Source organism: Monodelphis domestica, chromosome 1 (assembly GCF_027887165.1).
Source record: "Monodelphis domestica isolate mMonDom1 chromosome 1, mMonDom1.pri, whole genome shotgun sequence".
Classification (NCBI taxonomy): Eukaryota; Metazoa; Chordata; class Mammalia; order Didelphimorphia; family Didelphidae; genus Monodelphis; species Monodelphis domestica.
In genome coordinates, this window is record NC_077227.1 from 93,112,884 (window position 1) to 93,136,499 (window position 23,616).

Sequence of the window (23,616 nt, forward strand, 5' to 3'; positions counted from 1 at the left end):
TGGTTTCAAAAGCAAAAGAGTGGTAAGAGCTAGGCAATTGGGTTTAAGTTACTTAAGTCCAGGGTCACACAGTTAGGAAGTGTCTGAGAAGAGATTTTTTTAAACCCTTACCTTTCATCTTAGAATCAATACTTTGTATTGGTTCTAGGGCAGAAGAGTGGTAAAGACTAAGTTACTTGCCCAGGATCACACAGCTAGGATTTGAACCTAGGACCTCCCATCTCTAGGTCTGGTTCTCAAAACACTGAGTCACCTACCTATCCCCTGGGGAAATTACTTTAGGACTGGAATGGACAGAATAAAAATGACCAATAGGGAATTGCTGGCTGAGATACTTAAGAAGATATTAAAAAGTACTTAGCTGCCCTTGATCATTTCCAGTCATTTGTATCAGATGAATAACATCCCAAAATAATAAAAGAAATGGTTAATACAATTGATAAAAAAAAAAGATTGTGGAGAATAGAAAAATTACCAAAATAACTGGAAATATCTCAATTTTTTAAAAATAAGGGTTGATGGGGCCAGGGCAGAAAAGGTGAGATGTAAAGAGAATGGATACATTGAGATTAACAAAAACACTTAAAAACTAAATTTTCATTGTCAAAAAGAAGGTATGCCATCTATAAAAGCTCTCACATATGCATACTTTTAAAAATCTTCCCCAAAAAGAGTTTAAGTGGTTTTCTAATTCATGTGTTAAAAATATAAAAATGTAACACATTTTTAGTTTTCAAAAACTGACTGACATTAGGGAAAGTAGAAATTCAATAACCAAATTTTAACAAAAAACACTTGTATAATTTGTAGAATGTGATTAAAAAATGAATTTTATTTTTAGAATTCCCATATGCCAACTACTATCCCTAAAGAGTCTAGAAAAACTGAAAACTTTTACCACTAGCTTCTGCTTACCTCACCTAGACTCAACACTGACAAAAGCACCCAGGGAAATAGCAGCCCTATGGTACCCCAATCTTCTGATGGCTATTTTTCTAAATAATGAACCAAGTAGATAGATTTTAATATTTTTATTGATTTTCTCATAAATATCCTATTAGTTATAACAGACTATAGAATTTTGCATCCCAAACTCCAACAGAATTCCAAAATTGGATTCTGAAAAATGCTAACGGCTTTCACCCATAGGATTGTTACTCTTTCTTTTTTATTATTTTTTTAGGTATTTGGTAAAAAGCAGTAAGTAAATAACAGAATAGAGATGAGAACGTAGATTAAGAATCATGAGTTCAAAAATCCACTCTGCCACTGATTTGCTGCATCATCCTGGGCATGCCTCTTCCCTTTTCAGTGTCTTCATCTGTAAAATAAGAGGTTTAGAATGAGATCCTTAAAGTTCTTTCTAGCACTGATATTCAAGGATTCTACTTTTTTGGGAAAGAAAGCAAATCCTTGGCAAACAGATTCAGTCTTCTACCTCCTGTTTCTGGTAGATTTGATTTGAATTATCAAACTACCCAATTAACCAGGGGCATTCTGGGAGTCTAGATAACATTTGGCCAGATCAGATTGCAATTGCTTTAGACCAAAGACCATTGTAATGGATAAAGAGAGAATACAGCATGACCTTCAAGATGGGTTAGAAAGGTCAAAATATAATAAGGTTTAAACAAGTTTATAAGAATAACAATGGGTAACATTCCAGTGCTCATTTCAGGTAATATTTGGGAGAGCAAGAGAAATAAAAGATAGGTAGGAAGGTAAGACTTAGAGGGGAAAGGAAACCTGAGAGAAATAATAGATCCAATCAAAAAGTTGAAAGTAAAGAAAAAAAGTCCAAATAAGAATCTAAAAAGATTCTGAAAGGTTATGTGCCAGACTGTCTTTTTACAGACTCTTGAGATTTTAGGACCATTTGTTGAAACTCAAGAGAGAAGCATCTGAGTCAAAAAATGCATTTTTTCATGTAGAGTTCACAGATTTTTTTTTAATAAATGGGAGCACTTTTTTCTTCCTCCCATTTATCTGTTTTTCTTCTTTGAATGCTCTTCAATTTGTGTTTTCCTTATAAAATATAGTGAGCAAAACTAAATATAATAATGATTTTATATGCTCAGCTACGGCTAATAATACAATGAAAGCACTGGTTCTGGAGTCAGAAAGACTTGAGTTCAAATCTTCCTTCTGACATTTACTAACTGTGACCTTGGGCAAATAACTTGACCTTTGTTTGCCTTAGTTTCCTCCACTATAAAATGGGAATAATAATAGCATCCCTCTCACAAGGTCGCTGTTGAGGATCAAATAAGAGAGTATGTGTAAAAGTGCTTGGCACAGCACCTAGAACATAGTATAAATTGTATAAATTTCCCTTATTCCCTTATTTTCTCCCTTATTCCCTTCAGTTAGGCAAAAGGGTTCTGCACAAACTTTTCTCTTAATAACTTAATTTTAAAAGTTAAAAATATTTATACAAGGCTTTATGATTATTAAATATATTTTAACCATAATTTCACTTGGTCTTCATTATAACCATATGAGGTAGTTAATGGAATATATTTATTTTATAGATACTTCCCATCCCCCTAACATAGCTGGAATTTGGAGTCTAGATGAGGAAGCAGTACATAAGCATCAAAATATAACCAGGATGGGAGCAGCTCAGTAGATAGAGTGCCATACCTGGAGATGGGAGGTTCTGGACTCAAATATAACCTCAGACAGTTCTAAGCTGTGTGACCCTGAGGAAGTCACTTAACCCCAACTGCATAGCCCTTACCGCTCTTCTGCTGAGAACCAATAATCAGGATTTATTCTAAGACAGAAGGTAAAGGTTAACAAAAAAGATAACCAGGCAAGTTATCCTTCCAAAAGAGGGTCACATAATTTAATTGCTAGTTCAAAAGAGAAATGGAATATGGTAATATTGAGTAATCAAGAAAGGTTTCACAAAGAAGGTAGAGGTTGATGGACAGTTCCTTTGACAATGAGAGAAGAGGAATGATGGTGCTCTAGCAGCAAGAATGGCATGACAAGGATATGGAGAGAGAAATCCACAGTTCTTTTAGGACAAAAGGTAGACAAGACTTTCTGATACACCAGAATATAATATATAGTACAAAGCTCAACTATCTCACCATCCTTTCCTATTTTTGCCTTCTCTCTGCCTGGTTTTCCTTTAGCAAAAATATTTGAAAACTATTGAGTGTTTTGATTTGTCTTTTTAAGAGAAAAAGAATGATTTAGAACATTTTAGTAATTAAGAATTACCTGTCGTCTTTTGCAATTATATTGGAGGCTGTGTTAATGATGGGAACTCATGGAGTCTGAATTAATAAGAGCAAAGTATGACCAAGTTGCTCCTAGTTTGCTCTTCATTAAGAAAGAAAGTCAAGTGGAGTTTTAGATTTTTTGGTGCTAATTGAATGTGTCAGTTAAAGAATTAATTAAAGTTATGAACTCCTTGCTATGATTAGGAATGAATGATTAGTTCATTATAAATGGAGAAGAGTTGTAATAAACAAGCAAGATATATAATGAGTTTGTGTTTTCATTTATTTAATTAGATCTACAACTGCTCTCATACATACATACTCTCCTGGGAACAAATAAAGTGAATGTCGGCTTTTGACAAAAACTATTTTTCTACCAATGTACTCACTCACATGTATATATAATGGAAAGCGCACTGCATTTTAAGTCAGAAGGCTGGAACTCAAATTCCATCTCCAATACCTACTGTATGACCCTGAGTCTTTAAAGGTCTAATCTTATTGAACCTCAGTTCCCTCCTCTGCAAAATAAGGATAATAATAATAGTCTTCCAATACCTTCCAGAGTTATTTTGAGAAACAAATGAGTTACCCAGAAAGCACTTTGTTGCAAGTGTCTCTAGTAAGTGAATCATTTAGATAAAAAGAAAGTTATCAGGGACACTTAGAAGGTGGATCAGTGGATTGAGAGATAGGAGGTCCTCCATTCAGATCTGTTCTTAGAGACTTCCTTACTGTGTGACCCTGGCCAAGTCACTTTAACCTTCATTGCCTAGCCCTTACTCCTCTTCTGCCTTAGAACCAATACACAATATTAATTCTAAAATGGAAAGTAAGGGTTTAAAAAATAAAAAAGAAAGTTATCAGGATTAAGTGCTGGTTTGGGGAATAACTATATAGCAAGTGGTTCAATTATTACCTTAACTTTTAAAAATAATGTAAAACCTCATTATGATGATTCTAAAGCATATGCTAGAGATAGATAAAAGGAATGAGTAATTAAGGTGAATGGAAGCGCATCTTCAAAATATCTCATTTCAGAAATAGGGCCAGAAAAATGTGGCCAAATTTATATTACCAAATCTGAGGGGCATATTCATATATAGCAATGATAATAATAAGGGACACTTACATAATACTTGATAGTTTCATAAGTGCTTTGCTTAAATTATCTCATTTAATCTCATCCAAACATGTCAGCTAGGATTAGTATTTTATATGTAGAAATGTTCTATAATCAGCTGAAGACATAGCTGCAGACTTTGTAAAGAAGTGAGTACTGGATACATAGATTTGGGATTCATCTACATAGAGATGCCATGGAAGAGTCATAAATTGGGAATAATCCTGGACTGGGAGTCAAAAGACTTAGGTATAAATCCTAAAACTTTTACTTACTATATGTTATTAAAGTCATCTTCCTTACCTTCTAAATGACAGGGTTGAACCCTCCTTTCTGGCACTAAGATTTATGAATGATAAGAAGCCCAAGGGAGAAAAAAAGAGAGAGAAGAAAGGAAAGCCAAAAACAGGATCTTGGGAAATATTACCTTTAAGTGGTCAGGAAAAGGATGAGAAGCTAGAAAAGGAAACAGACTGATAGGTAGGAGGAGAACTAGGAAACTACAGTGTCTTGGAAGCTAAGAGAAAGCCTGGATGGAAAAAGTAGTGAACAATGTCTAATGGTACAAGGCAGCCAAAGAGGTATTTAATTATAGGAAGCTGAGTTGAATTGAAGGAGGTTAAGAACTGAAAAATTTCATTGGGTTTGGTAATCACAAGCATAATGGGCACTTAACTGTTGGATGGTTGTTTGGTTGAAAAGATGCAGTTATTGTCCCTCAAATTTAAAAAAGATGAAGATTAATAAATAGATGAAAAATCTTTAAGTTGGGTTCAAGAAATCAACCACCAAAATAATGAATGGAGTGGCACAGCTAGAGAACTGTTCATGTGAAAACATCCTGAGGGAATCTTAGTGGAGTGAATTTTCAATATGAATCAAACTTGTGGCTTGTTTTCCCAAAAATGTGTTCTTACATAGTATTAAAAAAAATCCCAGTGTTTAGAATGAATGAGATAATCATTATACAGCTGTCTACCCTTATTCAATTACAGATTTGTTGCATTCTACAGGTCACATTTTAGGAAGGAAATTGAAAAACTAAAGTCTAGAAGAAAGTGACCAGGATGGTGAGAGGTCTGGACATTATACCATATAAGAATCAGGGGGGCAGATGGGTAGCTCAGTGGATTGAGAGCCAGACTTAGAGACGGGAGGTCCTAGGTTCAAATCTGACCTAAGCCACTTCCCAGCTGTGTGACCCTGGGCAAGTCACTTGACCTCCATTGCCTAGCCCTTACCACTCTTCTGCCTTGGAGCCAATACACAGTATTGACTCCAAGACAGAAGGTAAGGGTTTAAAAAAAAAAGAATCAGTTGAAGTATCTGAGAATATTTAACACAGAGAAACCATTTATCTGGACCATAATAACTATCTTCAGGTATATAAAGGATCATCATATCAGTTATCCTTAGACTGCCTAGCCCCAGGGGGAAGAACATGGATCACTCATTGGAAGTTGCTAAGAAGTTGAACCTTGCTCAATATGTTAACTGTAGGTTCCTGGCCAGTAGTTCCTCCAAAATGAAATGAGTTGCCTCTAGAGGTAGTTCCTCATCAAAGGGTAATCTTTGAGAGAAGGCTGGCCAGCCCTTTATCAGGTAGGGTATAAAAAAGATTCCAGGTCAAGTATGGCCTTGATTAATTGTACTTAAGCCCTTCATATCCCCTTTACTGTTATCAGGCCAACACTTATACAGTAATTTTCTTTTTAGATGCAAATGTTTCACTTCATTCCACAGTTAATATTCCAAAATATTTCCTATTTGATTTCCCCTTTTAATCAAGAACAAATTAGGGGCAAATTGGTCGTCCTTTACCCTAGTTTTTACAGAAGAAAACTAAGACTCTGCAATAGCTAAACCCATGGAGCTTATCATAGTTTAATTAATTGACTCCATCTAGTAAAGATCATGCTTTACTCCATTAAATATAAAGCTCACAGATGGCGATATTCTAGTCACATTATTCTTGTATCCTCCTTGTCAAGAAAACTTTGGGAGTTTGAGAATCTTTAACTCCATGGAAATTGCTCATTTTTTTCTCTGTCTTGAAAGGCACTGACAAATTAGAGCATGACCAGAGGAGAGGTACCAGAATAATGAGTTGATGCAAAACCATTTCTTGCGAAGAACAGCTGGAGGTCCTGAGGATGTTTAGCCTAGAAAAGAGAAGACTTCAGGAAAATGTGATAGCCATCTTCAGCTATGTGAAAGGATGTCATGGGGAAAAGGATTATGTTTATTTCCTATGGCCCCCGAGAGGCAAACTTAGACCAATGGATGAAAGTTACAAGAAGGCAATTTTTGGTTCAACATTAGCAAGAATTTTTTAACACTTTCCCAAAAAAGTTTCCCAAAAAAGAAACATGCTGCTTTAAAAACATGCTTGTAAAGTATTGAATTCATACATTTAAAGCTGAAAAGTACCTTAGAGGTAATTTAGTCCAATGTCTTACTTTTCTACAGAAGGAAACTAAGGTCCAGAGAAGCAATAAATGAGATCATTGTTTTAGAATTGGAAAGGATCTTAGAGACCATGAGGTCCAACTCCTTTATTTTACACATGAGGAAATTTAGATACAGAAAGTTTAAGTGATTTCCCTAGGATCACCCAGCTAGTAAATGTCAGAAATGGGGTTTGAACCCAGGTCATCCTGACTCTAAGCCCAGTACCTGTGAAGATTAAATTGAACTCTCCCCTGATTGTAAAAATGAAAATAATTAACTCTCCCCTGATTATAAAGATTAAATTGTACCCCATGCCTATTTTTAGATTTAATCACCAAAAGTATAAACACCTTACTTAAAGTTGAGTGGAAAGATCTGCCCAGTTTTAGATTTAATCACCAAATGTATAAACACCCCATTCACACTTGAGTGGGGGAGGTCTGTGACCCACATGTGTAATCATGGGTGATGAATCAGAATCAACTGACTGACTCCTGGGCAGTCCTAAAGCAGGACTTCAACTGTGATTGGTAGATGTAGAATTAGGGGAAGCCACAGGAAGTGATGCAAAAGAAAGTGTCTTTAAAAGGGAGTAACAACTTCCTGAGTGCAGTTCTATTGACAGTTCTTTCTTTCTTTGGAATGGAGAATCTGTTGACTAAACCTGAGACATATTGAGTGAAAGGCTGACTCCTTTCATATTGGATTTTCTGAAGAGACTAGCCTCAGGAAAGACTTCCCCAGGTCTTCAACTTTGCCAAGACCTAAGGACTAACTCTCCCTGCCCAGGTTGAACCAGAAGCCAGGAGTAAAATACTTAGTGCTTAGGCTAGATATCTTACCCTATCCTCTCTCTGATTTCCTACTTCATTTTTTCTATATTTTTTAATAAATTATGAATAAACCTCTTTGGAATTAACATAAACTCCTGGCGATCCTATTTTAAAAATATAATCTAGTCCAACCTTTTTGCCCTTACATAACCCAACCACTATCCTATGATTGAATATGGTACCTCATGGTTGAATAACTTGCCCAAGGTCACAAAGGTAATAAGGGAATGAATCCGATTCTAAATCGGGTATCTATATCTAAATCTGGCATATTTTCCACCACACCATAATGCCTTCTTAGACTTCCAAAGTATTTAAACCTAGAGGGTGATTTATCAGAGAGTTTGTAAAGAAAACCCATGCTTTTCATAAGAGACAGAGTAGATGTTTTTAGGATTCTATGAATCCATGTTCCATCAAGTAAGGGCTATATAGCCTCTAACCACTAAGATATTGTGAACTATGTGAATTCAGCTATAGAATTTTGTCTCCCTAATCAGTTGATACCAGGAACTTTTTAAAATTCTTACCTTTTGTCTTAGAATCAGTACTAAGTATTGGTTCCAAGGCAGAAGAGTGGTAAGGGCTAGGCAATGAGGGTCGTGACTTCCTGAGGGTCACACAGGTAGGAAGTTTCTGAGGTCAAATTTGAATACAGGACCTCCTGTCTCCAGGGCTAGCTCTCTATATACTGAACCATCTAGCTGTCCCTAACACTAGGAATTTGAAGGAAAGGAAATTGTCTTTGTTTTACATTTTTAGAGAGATACACGAATCTCTCAAACTAGTTAGCCTTAATCTCTATGTAGAAAAAACCAAGAGGATGCAGAGTGTCTGTTGTCCATACTATGAGATGTAGTTTGACGGACAGACATTCTGTAGACAAACACTACAAATAAAAAATAAATTTAACCCAGAATTGAAAAGAAGGATGGACTAGATTGCCATTGCAAAATTGCAAGGTTGTCTTAATATTCCCAAGTTTCTCTCTTAAACAAAGTCACATCTTTATAACACTAATATTCTTCTAGTGATATATATCTGAGTCATGGATATCCAAAGCTGACAATGAGAAACAACTTGTGGGTGTAAACAAAGTAAAATCCATTATATAAACAAAGAATTACAGAGGAAAAGCGGAATAAAGGATGCCTCCATCATTGAACAAGAACAAAAGACACATGATGGGCTGGCTACACATCCCACATGTATCCTTTCCTTGCCAAGAGAACTCAAAGAAGTTTCCCCAGCACATGTGAACCACTTATGGCAAACTTACCGAAGAGCACAGACACATGTCACAGGGTGGTCAAATGGAATAAAGGGATTGTGATCTGCACTGTTGGAGGGAAATACCCACCTCAATGAGAAAATTGATTCACTGGAGTTAGAGTAAATAAATTCAACTGTGGGGTTCATATCCCAGTGAAAGTGAAGGGAAAAAAAAGAGAAAGAAATGTAATCTCAAAGTTGAAAATTGGAACTACCCACTCACAAAATACTTTATTAGACCAAAGAACTTTAATTAGTCAAATATGTGAAAAGGAAAATGGCCAAAATTTGCTACAAATTCTTTTAGATCTGAAACCAGAAAGGAGTTATATGCCAGATAGTGAGTTATTAAAGTCAACCAACACCTCCATCACAAACAAAGTATAAAACCTATTAATTCTGTGGAACTTTCATATTGAGAAATCTCATTCAGTATTCCTTCTTGCATTTAAGTCCACAACCCCACCACAGTGAAACAGAAGAATAAGCAATCTGACAAGCTTAAAAATCAGGTTTCGGCTGTAGGGATTCTCTAGGGTTCAAAATCTGTCATTCCCCTATTCTCAAAGCAGACACCTCAAAAAGCAACAGATACTGAGTCTATACATTCAAAGGGAGGGGGGGAATTAGGAGAGGGATAAGTCTCAAAGAAGGGTAGAAAGCAGGGCTAACACAACACTTGATCACAAGTAAGTAGGGGGGGCAGCTAGGTGGCTCAGTAGATTGAGAGCTAGACCTAGGTTCAAATCTGACCTCAGATCTAGCTGTGTCTTTACCTTTACCCAGGCAAGTCTTTACCTCTCTTCTGTCTTAGAACTAATACATAGTATTAATTCTAAAATAAAAGGTAAGAGTTTGGGGGTTTTTTTAATATCAAGTTAGTTGAGATTAAAACCTAATAGAAAGACACCTGGAGATTCACCTGGGACAAATCCTCTCCCATGGATATTAAGATGTTACTCAGAGCATAAATCTGGCTAGTATTTTCCCATTCCTTAATCCTGTAGAGCTAAAGGCACCAGAAGTTAAGAATCAGGACTGTGTCCAATTGGAGAAAGAGAAGTGCCCAAAAGGATATGACTGGGAATATTTTTTATGATGAAACATCAATCAAAAAGAAATCATTAAGTGATTAAAAACTGTGTTAAGTACCAAATCCAAAAATGACTGAATAAGAAGCTAGTCCAGAAGCAAAGAAGCTACCAACCAAAGGGTAAATATGTAGCACCTCAAAGAGAAACCAAGCACAATGAACAATGATGATAGTATGAACCACTATTACCTGATGAAAGACAGTTTAATGGAAAAATGGTAGATACTTCCAAGACTCCCCAAAGGTCATAAAACAACAGGAAAAACTTTCAGAATAGTTCAAAAGAGAAATAAAAGTCATGAAAGAAGAAAATAATTTAGGACAAAAAATGTAGTCCTCAATGTAGAATTTAAAAATACAAAAAAGCAGAGAAGGAAATATTGAATACATGATGAAGAACCTCTCAGAAGAAGCTGTGGGAGTGAGAATAGATGATTTAGAGCACAAAAATGCTGATATTATGGGCAAATTTAGTAGAAGCAAAAGACAAGAATGTTAACAAATCACGTGAATTCCACCAGAGACAAAATAAATGACCTTGAAAATAGGATACACAGAGATAACGTAAGAATCACATCTCCCAGAAAAAATTGAACTTCAGCTAGTCATCCCTACGCTTATTAATATCATCTTGATAATAATGTAATAAATGGCAGTAGAATAAAAATCACATTATGAGATGAATTTGCAATTTTATTGAAAGCTATATTTGCTTATCCTCAATTAAGGAAATGTTTCTGGGCTTGTGAGGGCTTAAGGACTACACCACTTACTCCTCCACAAAGGGGATCCCATACTCAGGACCCAGGCATGCAGCTTGGGCATGGTTCAATCCTGGGAAAGTCTGACTATTTTTTTAAACCTATACCTTCTGTCTTAGAATTGATAGTAGGTATAAGAAAGCATTAAAGGGTAGGCAATGGGGGTTAAGTGACTTGCCCAGCATCACATAGCTAAAGAAATGTCTGAGGTCACATTTGAACCCAGGACCTCCCATCTCTAGATCTGGCTCTCAATTCACAGAGCCATATAGATGCTCCAAAAAAACCTGACTTCTAAGTAAACACTAAGGATATCTCATATCTGCAAGCTCATTAAAATTCTTTCCTGGTCCACTGGGGGAAAAGTGGTTAAAGCTTCAATTTGGGGCTCACGGGTAGGTTTCCCTAAAGAGGGAAAGTAGAAAGGTCCTATGAAAAATATGGATCATATCTGGCATAGGTATTTTTTCTCTTCCACACACAAAAAAAAAAATCCCAAGCATAAAGAACTCATAGTCTACAATGACAAATTGACTTAAAAGTATTCAGCAATTTAACATAATTTTTGCTACAATCTGGGCTTTGATACCTAGTGCCTATCAGAGCATGACACAGTCATATCTGATGCAGAAGTTTCTCATGCCACTCATTGGACCTAGATCCTCTGGATTTTCCAGACTCACAAGTTCAGTTACAGTCCTGTATATGCCCACTACAACAATGGTTATTCACCTATTCAGGATAGAACTTACAAAGCAGAAAAGATAACTAGGAACCCAAGAGTCAGCTTGCCATGTTATGCTCCATGTTGGAGTGGTTCCCACAATACCCAGCTGTCACAAGCAAGGGAAAGACCAAAAGCAATTCAGATTATTATGTATACCAAAATGACAAAGTCCTTTCAGAGCTTGGCCACCACACAGGTCAGAAGTAGCTAAGAATGTTCTCATTACTCAAATGATGCCCCTGGAGTACCCAAAAAGAATTACCCAGAGAACTCCAGGCACTCCCTCCCTGGGATGGCTCTTATTAATTAACAAGTTTCAAGTTCTCACTATTTAATTTCTCACCTTTCTTCAGGAAAGGCTGCTTTTTTTCAGGCTATCAGAGTTGTTTGCATGGGTTATCTAAGGAGAAACTGAAATTAAGATCTCATAGTATATCAATGATGATAAAACCAAATATAATAATAGCTGGCAAAATTACAAAGAATAAAGATGGTCCCAAGAATAAATATTAGAAAACACCCCTTCTCTCCTTCGCAGTAGTAGGAGAAGGAAAATACTGCATATATTTTCAGACTTTTTCAATTTGCTGATTTTTTCTCTTCTTTCTGTTTTTCTCCTTAAAAAATGTTATTTGTTACATGAGATGGCTACTTAGGAAAGGGAAGGGAGATATCAAAACATATGGACAAAATATAAGAAGAATGATAGTTGACTTTTAGATAGCTCTTTGGAATGTTATTATATTTGTTGTTAAATGGTTTCAGTCATGTCTGGTTCTTTGTGACCCCATCTCAGATTTTCTTGGCAAGGACATTGGACTGGTTTCTCATTTTCTTCTCCAGTTCATTTTACAGATGAGGAAACTGAGACAAATAAGGTCCAGTGGCTTGGCCAGGGTCACGTCACTAGTAGGTGTCTGAGAGCAGATTTGAACTCATCTCCCTAACTCCAGGCCTAGTACTCTATCCACTGTGCCACCTAGCACTTTATGTACTTTTCTTCATTTGATCCTCACAACAATCTCAACTAATGAGAGAGGGAAAAAACAAACTATCCAGATATATTTTTCTTAGTGTGATACACTGACTCAATTTCTCCCTAATCTGTTAATAAATCTTATTTAGATAGAAAATTTTTCCATTCTTATTTCTAAAATATACTAAGTTCCCAAAATATATAGAAAAATAAAAAGAAAGGGACTTTTTCTTTAGAGAGACGTATTAGTAATTTTCAAATGTCAAATGTTATGTTAGTCCCTTCCTGAAGGGTGTGACATTAATACCCTATTAGATTTCATTTTTAAATATCGGAAACCATCAGATAAATAGCAAGTTCCTGGTGCAAATGGCTTTGGTCCTTCCTCTCTTGTTTGCATCCGTACTCTGCCACCCCAATAGGAAAAACTACAATGACTACATATTCCTTTGAAATGTAACCCAAGTGCTATTAAATGTATATGCAAAATACTGAGTCCATAAATGTGCCTGATTGAGCTCCAGGAAATAAGGCTTAAACCAGAAGGAAAATGTGGCTCAGAGGATAGACAGACAGCCTTATAGTCAGGAAAAATTGAATTCAAGGGACAACTAGGTGGCACAGTGCATAGAGTCAGGCCAGGTGTCAGTAGGATCTGGGTGTAAATCTGGCCTCAGACACTTTCAGCTTTGTGACCCTAGGCAAGTCACTTTACCCCATTTACCTAACCCTGTCTTAGAGTTGTCACTAAGAAGGAAAGGGTTTAGGGGGGAAAAAAGAAAAGAATTCAATAGATATTAATTCAAGTTGCTGAATTTCTCATTGCCCTGGGCATCTTTCTTAGACTCCTTAGTTACAGACTAGTGGACGATCTGCATGGAGTTTCTATATCTTTAATCTTTTACATGATGAAATCCTAAGTCTAAACAAATCAATCAAGATTAAAGTAGTAGTTGGTGGGATCAGGACCAAAGAAGTATCAAGAAAGTAATAAAGGCAAGTACACAAAACAGATGAGGTCAGGTACACCAAGGAAGCTAAGAAGAATCAGAGTGAGCTCTGATAGAAGGAAAGCTATTATGCCAATGTGATGGGAGCCATATTCTAATTCCTTCCCCTATGGAAACTGACCTATTTTTTCCTGAAAAGACACTGAGACCATCCTTGAGTTTTGGCTGCATAAGAGGACTAAAGTTCAGGCTGCTGGCATCGCTATCTTAGCCTGTGTAAAAGCAGTCTCAAGTGTCTCTAAGAGTTGTTTGAGGGGGCAGCTGGGTGGCTCAGTGAATTGAGATGGGAGGTTCTAGGTTCAAATCTGGCCTCAGACACTTCCTAGCTGTGTGACCCTGGGCAAGTCACTTGACCCCCATTGCCTAGCCCTTACCACTCTTCTGCCTTGAAGCCATGACTCCAAGACAGAAGGTAAGGATTAAAAAAAAAAAGTTGTTTGATCTCTAACTGGTGGGGAAAAAAAAGTGAGCAACTACCACGAGCAGAGGAGCTTCACGAATGCTTAATGAATACAAAGTTCTCAATGCCTGTCTTTATTAAATATCCTTCTCACGTAAACCATTGCAATATAGCCATGTATTACATTGTAATCATCGTAATACAGTCATATCAATCATGTAAATACAGCCAAGTAAATCTCTGTCTCTCTGTCTCTCTCCCCCTCCTCTCTCCTTCTCTATCTCTGTCTCTGTCTCTCCTTGTCTCTCCCCCTCCCTTTTAACATTTCATGCCTATGAGTATCTCATTATTGATGACCTATGGATGTCTCATATTAAGCCTAGATACCAGAAGATTATAAGCAAGACCATCCAGGAACATCAGAGTTTGCTCCATGGAGTCCCTTCCATTCTGCATCTACTTCATACTTTGCTTTTGCCCCAGAACAAAAAACAGACCCATTTAGTTCTTCAAAATGTTGTTTTATTCTTAAACTAAACACTGGCTCAATGTGGGGTTATTATTGATGGGGGAAATGGGCTTGGTTGAATTATTCCGCCATACAACCTAATTCTCCATCACAGGGAGGTTGCCTTTATGAGTCTGCAATGCACTGCTCCTAATTGTCAACTAATTTCTCTAATTGAACACCAATGAGTTCAATCTCCTAAAGTAGAGGGAAATACCATCTAATTAAAAGCTTACCAAAGCTGACCTGAGATAGTTGTTCCCAGCAATGTTCCTTTCCAATTAGTGGAATGGTAAATGGTGATGATAAAGCAGCATTCAATGGATACAAATGATCATAGCTGTGTTGTGGATACTGTGATTTAGAGGAGAAAATAGGATGGGGAGAAATGTCTTCAAATATGAAAAGATCAGAACTTAGAGGGATAAAAGGAAAAGGAAGGAAAGTGGGATAATATCATCTCTGGTCAAAGTCAAACTGTCCTTTCTTAACTGCCATGAAATGGTAACATGCCAGGAAGTAGGACTGTGGTGGAGTCAGCTCAAAAGGGCTCTCAGGAAAGTGATTTGTGAAATTTTCAGTACAAGCACTTACACTGCAGAAAAGAGAGGGAAAAAACTGTACCACAAATCAAGACTTGCTTTATTATTTTGTCGTTTTCTAGAATTAAGAACTGTTAATAATGAGGATTAAGCTTGAAAATGTGTTTGAGTACATTTTCTGTGTCAGAGTCAGCTGTTAAATATTTACCAGCACTTACCACTTCTTGGAAGACACTGTGGAACTTCCAAGGACATCAAAGGAATATGGCAAGCTCCTTTGAGTTGTCAGTAAGACTAGGATCTTCTCAGCCAGGAGTGAGCTCTTCCTCCAGTGAACACTTTCTCCACATTACTCATCCCATTCTCTGAAACTCAATCTTGCATTCTAATTATTTCTGTATTGGGCCCTTCCCAACTGGATTATACATTTATTAAGGGCAGGGATTATGTTTTATTTGCCTTCTCCTCTCTCTCCCTTATCCTTCCCTGAAATCTAGGTCAGGACCCTATAAATAGGAGGTCAATAAGAGAAGCAATGGAAATACATTATATAATTAATATATATGTATATATATATATATATGAATGCATTCATCATAAATAACATAATTAATGAAAGCATTGGACATGTGGTCAGGAAAGAAGTGGATTCAAATTCCCATTCTCGATCCTTAAAAGCTGTGTGACCCTGGTCAAGTCACTTTGTTTTTCTGTGTCTATTTCCTCATTTATAAAAGGAAACGATAGTTTTTTATTGCTGACCCTTTCTTAACCTTTTCCTTCTGCTTTTTTAGAATCAATAATACTAAGTACTGTTTACAAGGCAAAAGAGCAGTAAGGTCTAGGCAATTAGAGTGAAGTGACCTGCCCAGGATCATACAGCTAAAGAGTGTCTAAGGCCCACAAGGTCTTTATGAGAAAAGTACTTTGTAAGCTGTAAACCAGTATAGAAATGTGAAATTCTATTATTAAATAGATTAATAAATAACTTATTATTAATAATAGTAATAATAATACTTATTTAAGATCTATAAAGACTATTATTTCACTTTCTTCTCAAAATACAATTATTATTCTAATTTTATATATTGGGGAAATTAAGAAAGCCAGAGGTTAAGTGATTTGCTCAGGATCACAGAGCTAATAAGTATCTGAGGTAGAATTTGAACACCAGTCTTCATGACTCCAGGTCCAGCATGCTATCCACTATGCCATTTAGCTACCATATAGATAGACATAAATGATAAGAGATAGAGGCAGTTAGAAATAGAGATAGAGTAGATGTAGATACAAATATAGGAATCAATAGATAGATGCCACTAAGTAGTGTTGGCCCCCAAGACATGAAGACCTCCAGGTCAAAACCCTGCCTCAGACAGATATTAGCTATATAATCATAGACAAAGACCTTGGATCAGTAAAAGAGATAAACACCTGTAGGTGGTAGCATACAACTGAGATTTTCAATGAGGGGCAGGAGATGGGCTGGCCCTTCCCCCCATTCTTCATACACCATGCCATGTCCAGCCATTATCTAGAGCAAATCACTAGAATTCTTTGTTTTCTTGTTTTCTCCCTCTGAAAAGTCACAATGCTGATACCTGTAAGGATGTCATATCACAGAATGAAAGTTGTACTAATTCAAGGTTTCTTGGGAAACTGGGATTTCTGACCAGAGAAAGGGGCGTTATTTTGTGAAAAAGAAAAGAAAATGTGCTTTCTGTACCACTTTGATGTCAAAGTTACAATGTATAGCCAAAAGTCGTTTTGACAGCTGGATTTCCACAAATGTTAAGATAAAATTGTGGCATCAATTACAAAACATTCACAAGGTTATTAAATCGATCCCTTTGGTGGATATCCATGTTTCTCTGTGCTTTATGGCCACTCTATTAGTTTTTAGTTTAAAAACAGGTTTTGAAGAAATTCCTAGCAAGTCTTATCACTCCTTTCCTTCTCCCCCTCTTAGCATAATCCATTAGCTTTGGACATAGTCTTTTTCTGAGACAGATACAATACCCCATCAGGTTTCCTGTCACTTCTGTATTTTCAAAGAGCATTTTCAGGTCAAACTCTAAGTAGTGGTGTGTCTCCTATCTTATTAAGTTATAGCTTCTGGCAGCTTTTTTTGAACAGTGACTAAGAGTAATATAATAGGAATATAGATTTCTTTAACTTGACTGTTCAATCATATTGACTTAAAGAAAGTTACGAGTCCTTAGCCCTAAAATGTCAAATCACTTCATAATCTCATTTTCTCATTCTGGAAAAGAAAAATAATTCGTTTTCTTTCTAACTACACCTAGAAGACTTTCAGTTCCAAAGAGTAGGAAAAACTCTCATCTCCTGCCAAGATGTTGCTCTTTCTTGCTTCCTGGTGCCAGACTAGCAACATTCACCCAGCTCGACCTCCTCTAAAACTAAAGTTAAAGATCAGAAGCTTGAGGTCCCTCAGGATGAACTTTTAAAAGTGATCATGCAAAACCAGAGCAGGAAGAAAGGGGAGGAACATGGCAAACAAAGTATTCTGCAAAAGTTTCAGACTAAAAGGCACAATGGAGATTGTATATCATTAGAAAAGACTTTTGTAGCAAGCCATAGCTAAGAAGGGTTCACTAGAGCTTTGCCTCAGGGCACCTGAATTTACAGGACATCATTAGCACCTACACTCTCTCTGCAGGGGGAAAAAAAACAAGTTTATTATCTAGTAAATAACAAAATTTGGTTACTTGGAATCTGCCAAAGATCTGATCCCTGTCAGTTATAGGAATTCCTCAATAACCTGACCCAGGTCTGCTCTTTTCCCTCAGTGGAATTGATATGTCCATGCTTCTTCCCTGATAAAGTCTTATATTCGGAAGTCTCTCCTCAAAGATCTCACTTAATCTCCAAATTTAATGTATCTGAAAAAAAAGTTAACTATAAGGCATATGCTCTGATATCCTGCATACTAGATTGATTCATTATCGCTCTGGTTAAGTAGAGCATATGGCAAGGGGGAACTACCATATCTAACTAATCCACTTATAGGCTGCATCCCATAAAATCCTATAAAGTCAACCTGAAGGTTAAAGGTCTCCTTGCAATGGGACCAGACAATCTTGGACAAAGATATAGAATTGGGCCATCAACTCCAGTGTTCAATGGACATGTATTCACAACTATGGATTCAAATACTACTTTCCTCCAAACTCAGCCATCATTTTCACTCTATAAAAAGCTAGGAATAAGAGTACTCAGCTCTTTGCTTCTATGGAATAGGCTCATAGTCTAAGGGGACTGATGGAATGGAGGAGGTAATTAGAGAGGTCTCCATAGTGGAACCAAACAGAAAGACAAAAGTGAAATAAAACACTGGACATCCACGTCCCTTAGACAATCAGAAGCAGGACAGCTTGCGGGATAAAATAACATCAAAGTGATTTCTAGATTACATTTTGTACCTTGTACAAAGGTCTTTTTATCGTAATCAAAATAAAATGGATTTAGGAAGACGAGACAAGGAATTAATCTTGAATCTGTAACAGAAATACATAGAGAGCAAGCTACATGCATGCTTTTCTTCCTGCCAGATCAGTCTCTACAAGCCAGATTAGAGCGGTAGAAAAAAATGACCCTAGCCAAAAAGAATGTATTGTATGAAGTGATTTGATTCATTTCTATGAACAAGTTAGAGATACACATCTGGGATCTCCGGGGGCAACAAAATGAGGTCGGGAGTGATAAAGGAATAATTTAGTGAGCCTCAGTTGTTACTCAATATGAGTAATCATTGCCAATGAAGCCATCACACTAGGTAATTAAACCAATTTGTCTCAAAGACATGATTCACCAACCCTCTGTGGACAAAGTTCCCCTTCTAGACTGACTTTAACATTTTGATCTTACTTTATCTTTTTAATTATTTCTTGGCTTCCTATTTTATAGCATTTGACAAGAAGATTTTCTGAACCACCTGGGTCGTACGTCATTCTTCCATATTGCTAATCTTTATGAAGTTGGATGATTCTGAATTTTCTAACAATACTTTACGTTATGCTCTATTTACAATGAGTTAACTCCACTGGGGAAAATCATAATACTAACTCACTCACAATTGAATAATAAGGACTTCACTGGATCCCTATGACAGCCCTGCTAATATGTAACAGTAAATATTAAAAATATTACTACTCCTATTTTACAGGTGATGAAACTGAGGCTTAATGAAGTTTAAAATGTCTCACAATTTTGTTGTTGTTTAGTCATTTTTTCAGTCATGCCTATACCTTACTGATCTTCTGCCTCGGAACCCATATACACAGTACTGATTCTAGAATGGAAGGTAAAGTTTTAAAATGTAAAAATGTTTCTCCCAAAAGAAAAATGTCAAGTTGGAGATTGTGACTGCTTTAAACCTCATCTGGGACAGTAGTATTCTGGGTATGTGGCCATCATATTGTTTATCTCTGAATGGGATTAATACCTATAATGTATGAAACTAAAGGACTTAAATCTAGATTGATCATGACAAATTTAATGGAAAACTTTAGGGGAAAGGCCTGACCAAGTAATAAGCAATATTTCTTGCAGTCAAAAAACTAATTTTAGAACATGTCCTCATAAGGACAATATCACTTATTATATCAGAAACCAGACCTCTATAGAAAATCATTATTGTTGACAATCAAACTGACTGACACAATTATAGGAACTCCCAAGATATGAATGATAGAATGCTGAGATTGTTCAGTGTTGTTGCTTAGAACTAAAATATCATTTTGAAGAGGAGTGGAATATATTTTGTCAAGCCAAAAAAAATGAGAGTTTATAAGTGTTTATAAGAGTTTATGTGATGGTTATTTTCCAAGTTGTAAAGAAACAATTTTGGCCTGTGAGTGTGAAAGACATAAATTGTTACACAAATAAATGGGTCTTGTTGTCTATGGCATCTAGCTGGCTTATGCCAACAATGTGTACTCGGAGGTGAGAAACTAAGACTTTAGAAATAGTGAACATTTGGGGCATCAAGATGATATGGAGAAAGGCGGGGATAGAAAGGAAAAAGGAGGGAGGAATCATTGATGGTACTAAGATATACTCCAAGAAATGGGGGGGGGGACCTAAATAGAATAATCTTTCTCACACAAAGATACACATGGGAAGGGAAGGGGAAGACAACTCCTATAAGGAGGCGAGGAAGAGAGTTTTTACTTAAACTTACTCTCAGTGAAATCAACTCTGAGAGGGAAGAGCATCCAGATCCATTGGGATCTTGAATTCTATCTTATCCAACAGGGAAAGGGAGAAGGGAAAACCAAGGGGGGAAGGGTGGGAGGGAAGACAAAAAGGGAAGGAAGGATAGGGGGGAGGGGGAGGGAACAAAAAAGGAGGGGCTAGAAAGGGAAATATATCAAGGGAGGGGACAAGGGGGACTGATTTAAAGTAAATCATTGACTTAAAAGGTTATAGCTAAAGAAGAAAGGTCAGAGTTAGGGGAGGATATCAAAATGCCAAGGAGTCCACAAATGACAATCATAACTTTGAACGTGAATGGGATGAACTCACCCATTAAACATAGACAAAAAGCAGAATGTATTAGAATCCAAAAGCTTACCATATGTTGTCTTCAAGAAACACACATGAGCTGGGTAGATACTCACAAGGTCAGAATTAAAGAATGGAGTAAAACCTTCTGGGCCTCAACTGATAGAAAGAAGGCAAGAGTTGCAATCATGCTATCTGACAAAGCCAAAGCAAAAATAGACCTGATTAAAAGGGATAGGGAAGGTAATTATATTTTGTTAAAAGGGACTTTAGATAATAAGGAAATATCACTAATCAACATGTATGCACCAAATAATATAGCACCCACATTTCTAATGGAGAAACTAGGAGAATTGAAGGAAGAAATAGACAGTAAAATCATATTAGTGGAATATTTGAACCAACCACTATCAAATTTAGATAAATCAAATCAAAAAATAAATAAGAAAGAGGTAAAAGAAGTGAATGAAATCTTAGAAAAAATTAGAGTTAATAGACATATAAAGAAAAATAAATAGGGACAAAAAGGAATACACCTTCTTCTCAGCACCACATGGCATATTCACAAAGATTGACCATATACTAGGTCACAGAAACATGGCATACAAATGCAGAAAAGCAGAAATAATAAATGCAGCCTTTTCAGATAACAAGGCAATAAAAATAATGATCAGCAAGGGTACATGGAAAACCAAATCAAAAATTAATTGGAAATTTAATAATATGATACTCCAAAAGCAGTTAGAGAAGAAATCATAGAAACAATTAATAATTTCATTGAGGAAAATGACAATGGTGAGACATCCTTTCAAACCTTTTGGGATTCAGCCAAAGCAGTAATCAGAGGTAAATTCATATCCCTGAGTGCATATATTAACAAACTAGTGAGGGCAAAGATCAATGAATTGGAAATGTAAATAAAAAAACTTGAAAGAAAACAAATTAAAGACCCCCAGAAGAAAACCAAACTAGAGATCCTAAAAATTAAGGGAGAAATTAATAAAATTGAAAGTGATAGAACTATTAAACTAATAAATAAGACTAGAAGCTGGCACTTTGAAAAAACAAACAAAATAGACAAAGTACTGGTCAATCTAATTAAAAAGGAAAGAAGAAAAGCAAATTAACAGCATCAAAGATGAAAAGGGGGACATCACCTCCAATGAAGAGGAAATTAAGGCAATCATTAAAAATTACTTTGCCCTATTATATGGCAATAAATATACCAATCTAGGTGATATGGATGAATATATACAAAAATATAAATTGCCTAGACTAACAGAAGAAGAAATAGAATTCTTAAATAATCTCATATCAGAAGATGAAATCCAACAGGCCATCAAAGAACTCCCTAAGAAAAAATCCCCAGAGCCTGATGGATTCACAAGTGAATTCTATCAAACATTCAGAGAACAGTTAATCCCAATACTATACAAACTATTTGACATAATAAGCAAAGAGCTCCCTCTATGGATCTAAGAGATCCACCATGATCAAGTAGGATTTATACCAGGGATGCAGGGCTGGTTCAACATTAGGAAAACTATCCACATAATTGACCACATCAACAAGCAAACCAACAAGAACCACATGATTATCTCAATAGATGCAGAAAAGCCTTTGATAAAATACAACACTCATTCCTATTCAAAACACTAGAAAGCATAGGAATAGAAGGGTCATTCCTAAAAATAATAAACAGTATATATCTAAAACCATCAACTAATATCATCTGCAATGGGCATAAACTAGATGCATTCCCAATAAGATCAGGAGTGAAACAAGGATGCCCATTATCACCTCTGTTATTTGATATTGTACTAGAAACACTAGCAGTAGCAATTAGAGAAGAAAAAGAAATTGAAGGCATTAAAATAGGCAAGGAGGAGACCAAGTTATTGCTCTTTGTGGATGACATGATGGTCTACTTAAAGAATCCTAGAGATTCAACCAAAAAGCTAATTGAAATAATCAACAACTTTAGCAAAGTTGCAGGATACAAAATAAACCCGCATAAGTTATCAGCATTTCTATATATTTCCAACACAGCTCAGCAGCAAAAACTAGAAAGAGAAATCCCATTCAAAATCACCTTAGACAAAACAAAATACCTAGGAATCTATCTCCCGAGACAAACACAGGAACTATATGAACACAACTACAAAACACTCTCCACACAACTAAAACTAGACTTGAACAATTGGAAGAACATTAACTGCTCATGGGTAGTTCATGGGTAGGACGAGCCAATATAATAAAAATGAACATCCTACCCAAAGTTATTTATCTATTTAGTGCCATACCCATTGAACTTCCTAAAAATTTCTTTACTGATTTAGAAAAAAACATAACAAAGTTAATTTGGAAGAACAAAGGATCAAGGATATCCAGGGAAATAATGAAAAAAAAATACAAAGGAAGGGGGCCTTGCAGTGCCATATCTCAAACTATATTACAACGTAGCAGTTTGGTATCAAAACAATTTGGTACTGGCTAAGAGACAGAAAGGAGGATCAATGGAATAGACTTGGGGCAAGTGACCTCAGCAAGACGGTATATGATAAACCCAAAGATCCCAACTTTGGGGACAAAAATCCACTATTCGATAAAAACTGCTGGGAAAATTGGAAGACAGTGTGGGAGATATTAGGTTTGGATCAACCTCACACCCTACACCAAGATAAATTCAAAATGGGCGAATGACTTGAACATAAAGAAGGAAACTATACGTAAATTAGGCAAATACAGAATAGTATACATGTCAGACATTTGGGAAAGGAAAGACTTTAAAACCAAGCAAGACTTAGAAAGAGTCACAAAATGTAAAATAAATAATTTTGACTACATCAAATTAAAAAGCTTTTGTACAAACAAAACCAAATGTAACCAAAATCAGAAGGGAAGCAACAAATTGGGAAATCTCATAAAAACCTCTGACAAAAGTTTAATTACTCAAATTTACAAAGAGCTAAATCAATTATATAAAAAATCAAGCCATTCTCCAATTGATAAATGGGCAAGAGACATGAATAGGCAGTTTTCAGATAAAGAAATCAAAACTATTAATAAGTACATGAAAAAGTGTTCTAAATCTCTTATAATCAGAGAGATGCAAATCAAAACAACTCTGAGGTATCACCTCACACCTAGCAGATTGGCTA

General features: G+C 36.2%; 1 long non-coding RNA gene across 1 annotated transcript in view; it reads right to left on the reverse strand.

Annotated features, from left to right (window-relative positions):
* Positions 1-1,045: 1,045 nt before the first annotated feature.
* The window catches only part of LOC103105500 (uncharacterized), a 123,661-nt gene continuing 101,090 nt past the window's right edge, over positions 1,046-23,616 (reverse strand). Inside the window, exon 4 of the long non-coding RNA XR_008913046.1 lies at positions 1,046-1,321. This is a non-coding gene — a long non-coding RNA (uncharacterized LOC103105500). The remainder of the gene's footprint in view (positions 1,322-23,616) is intronic.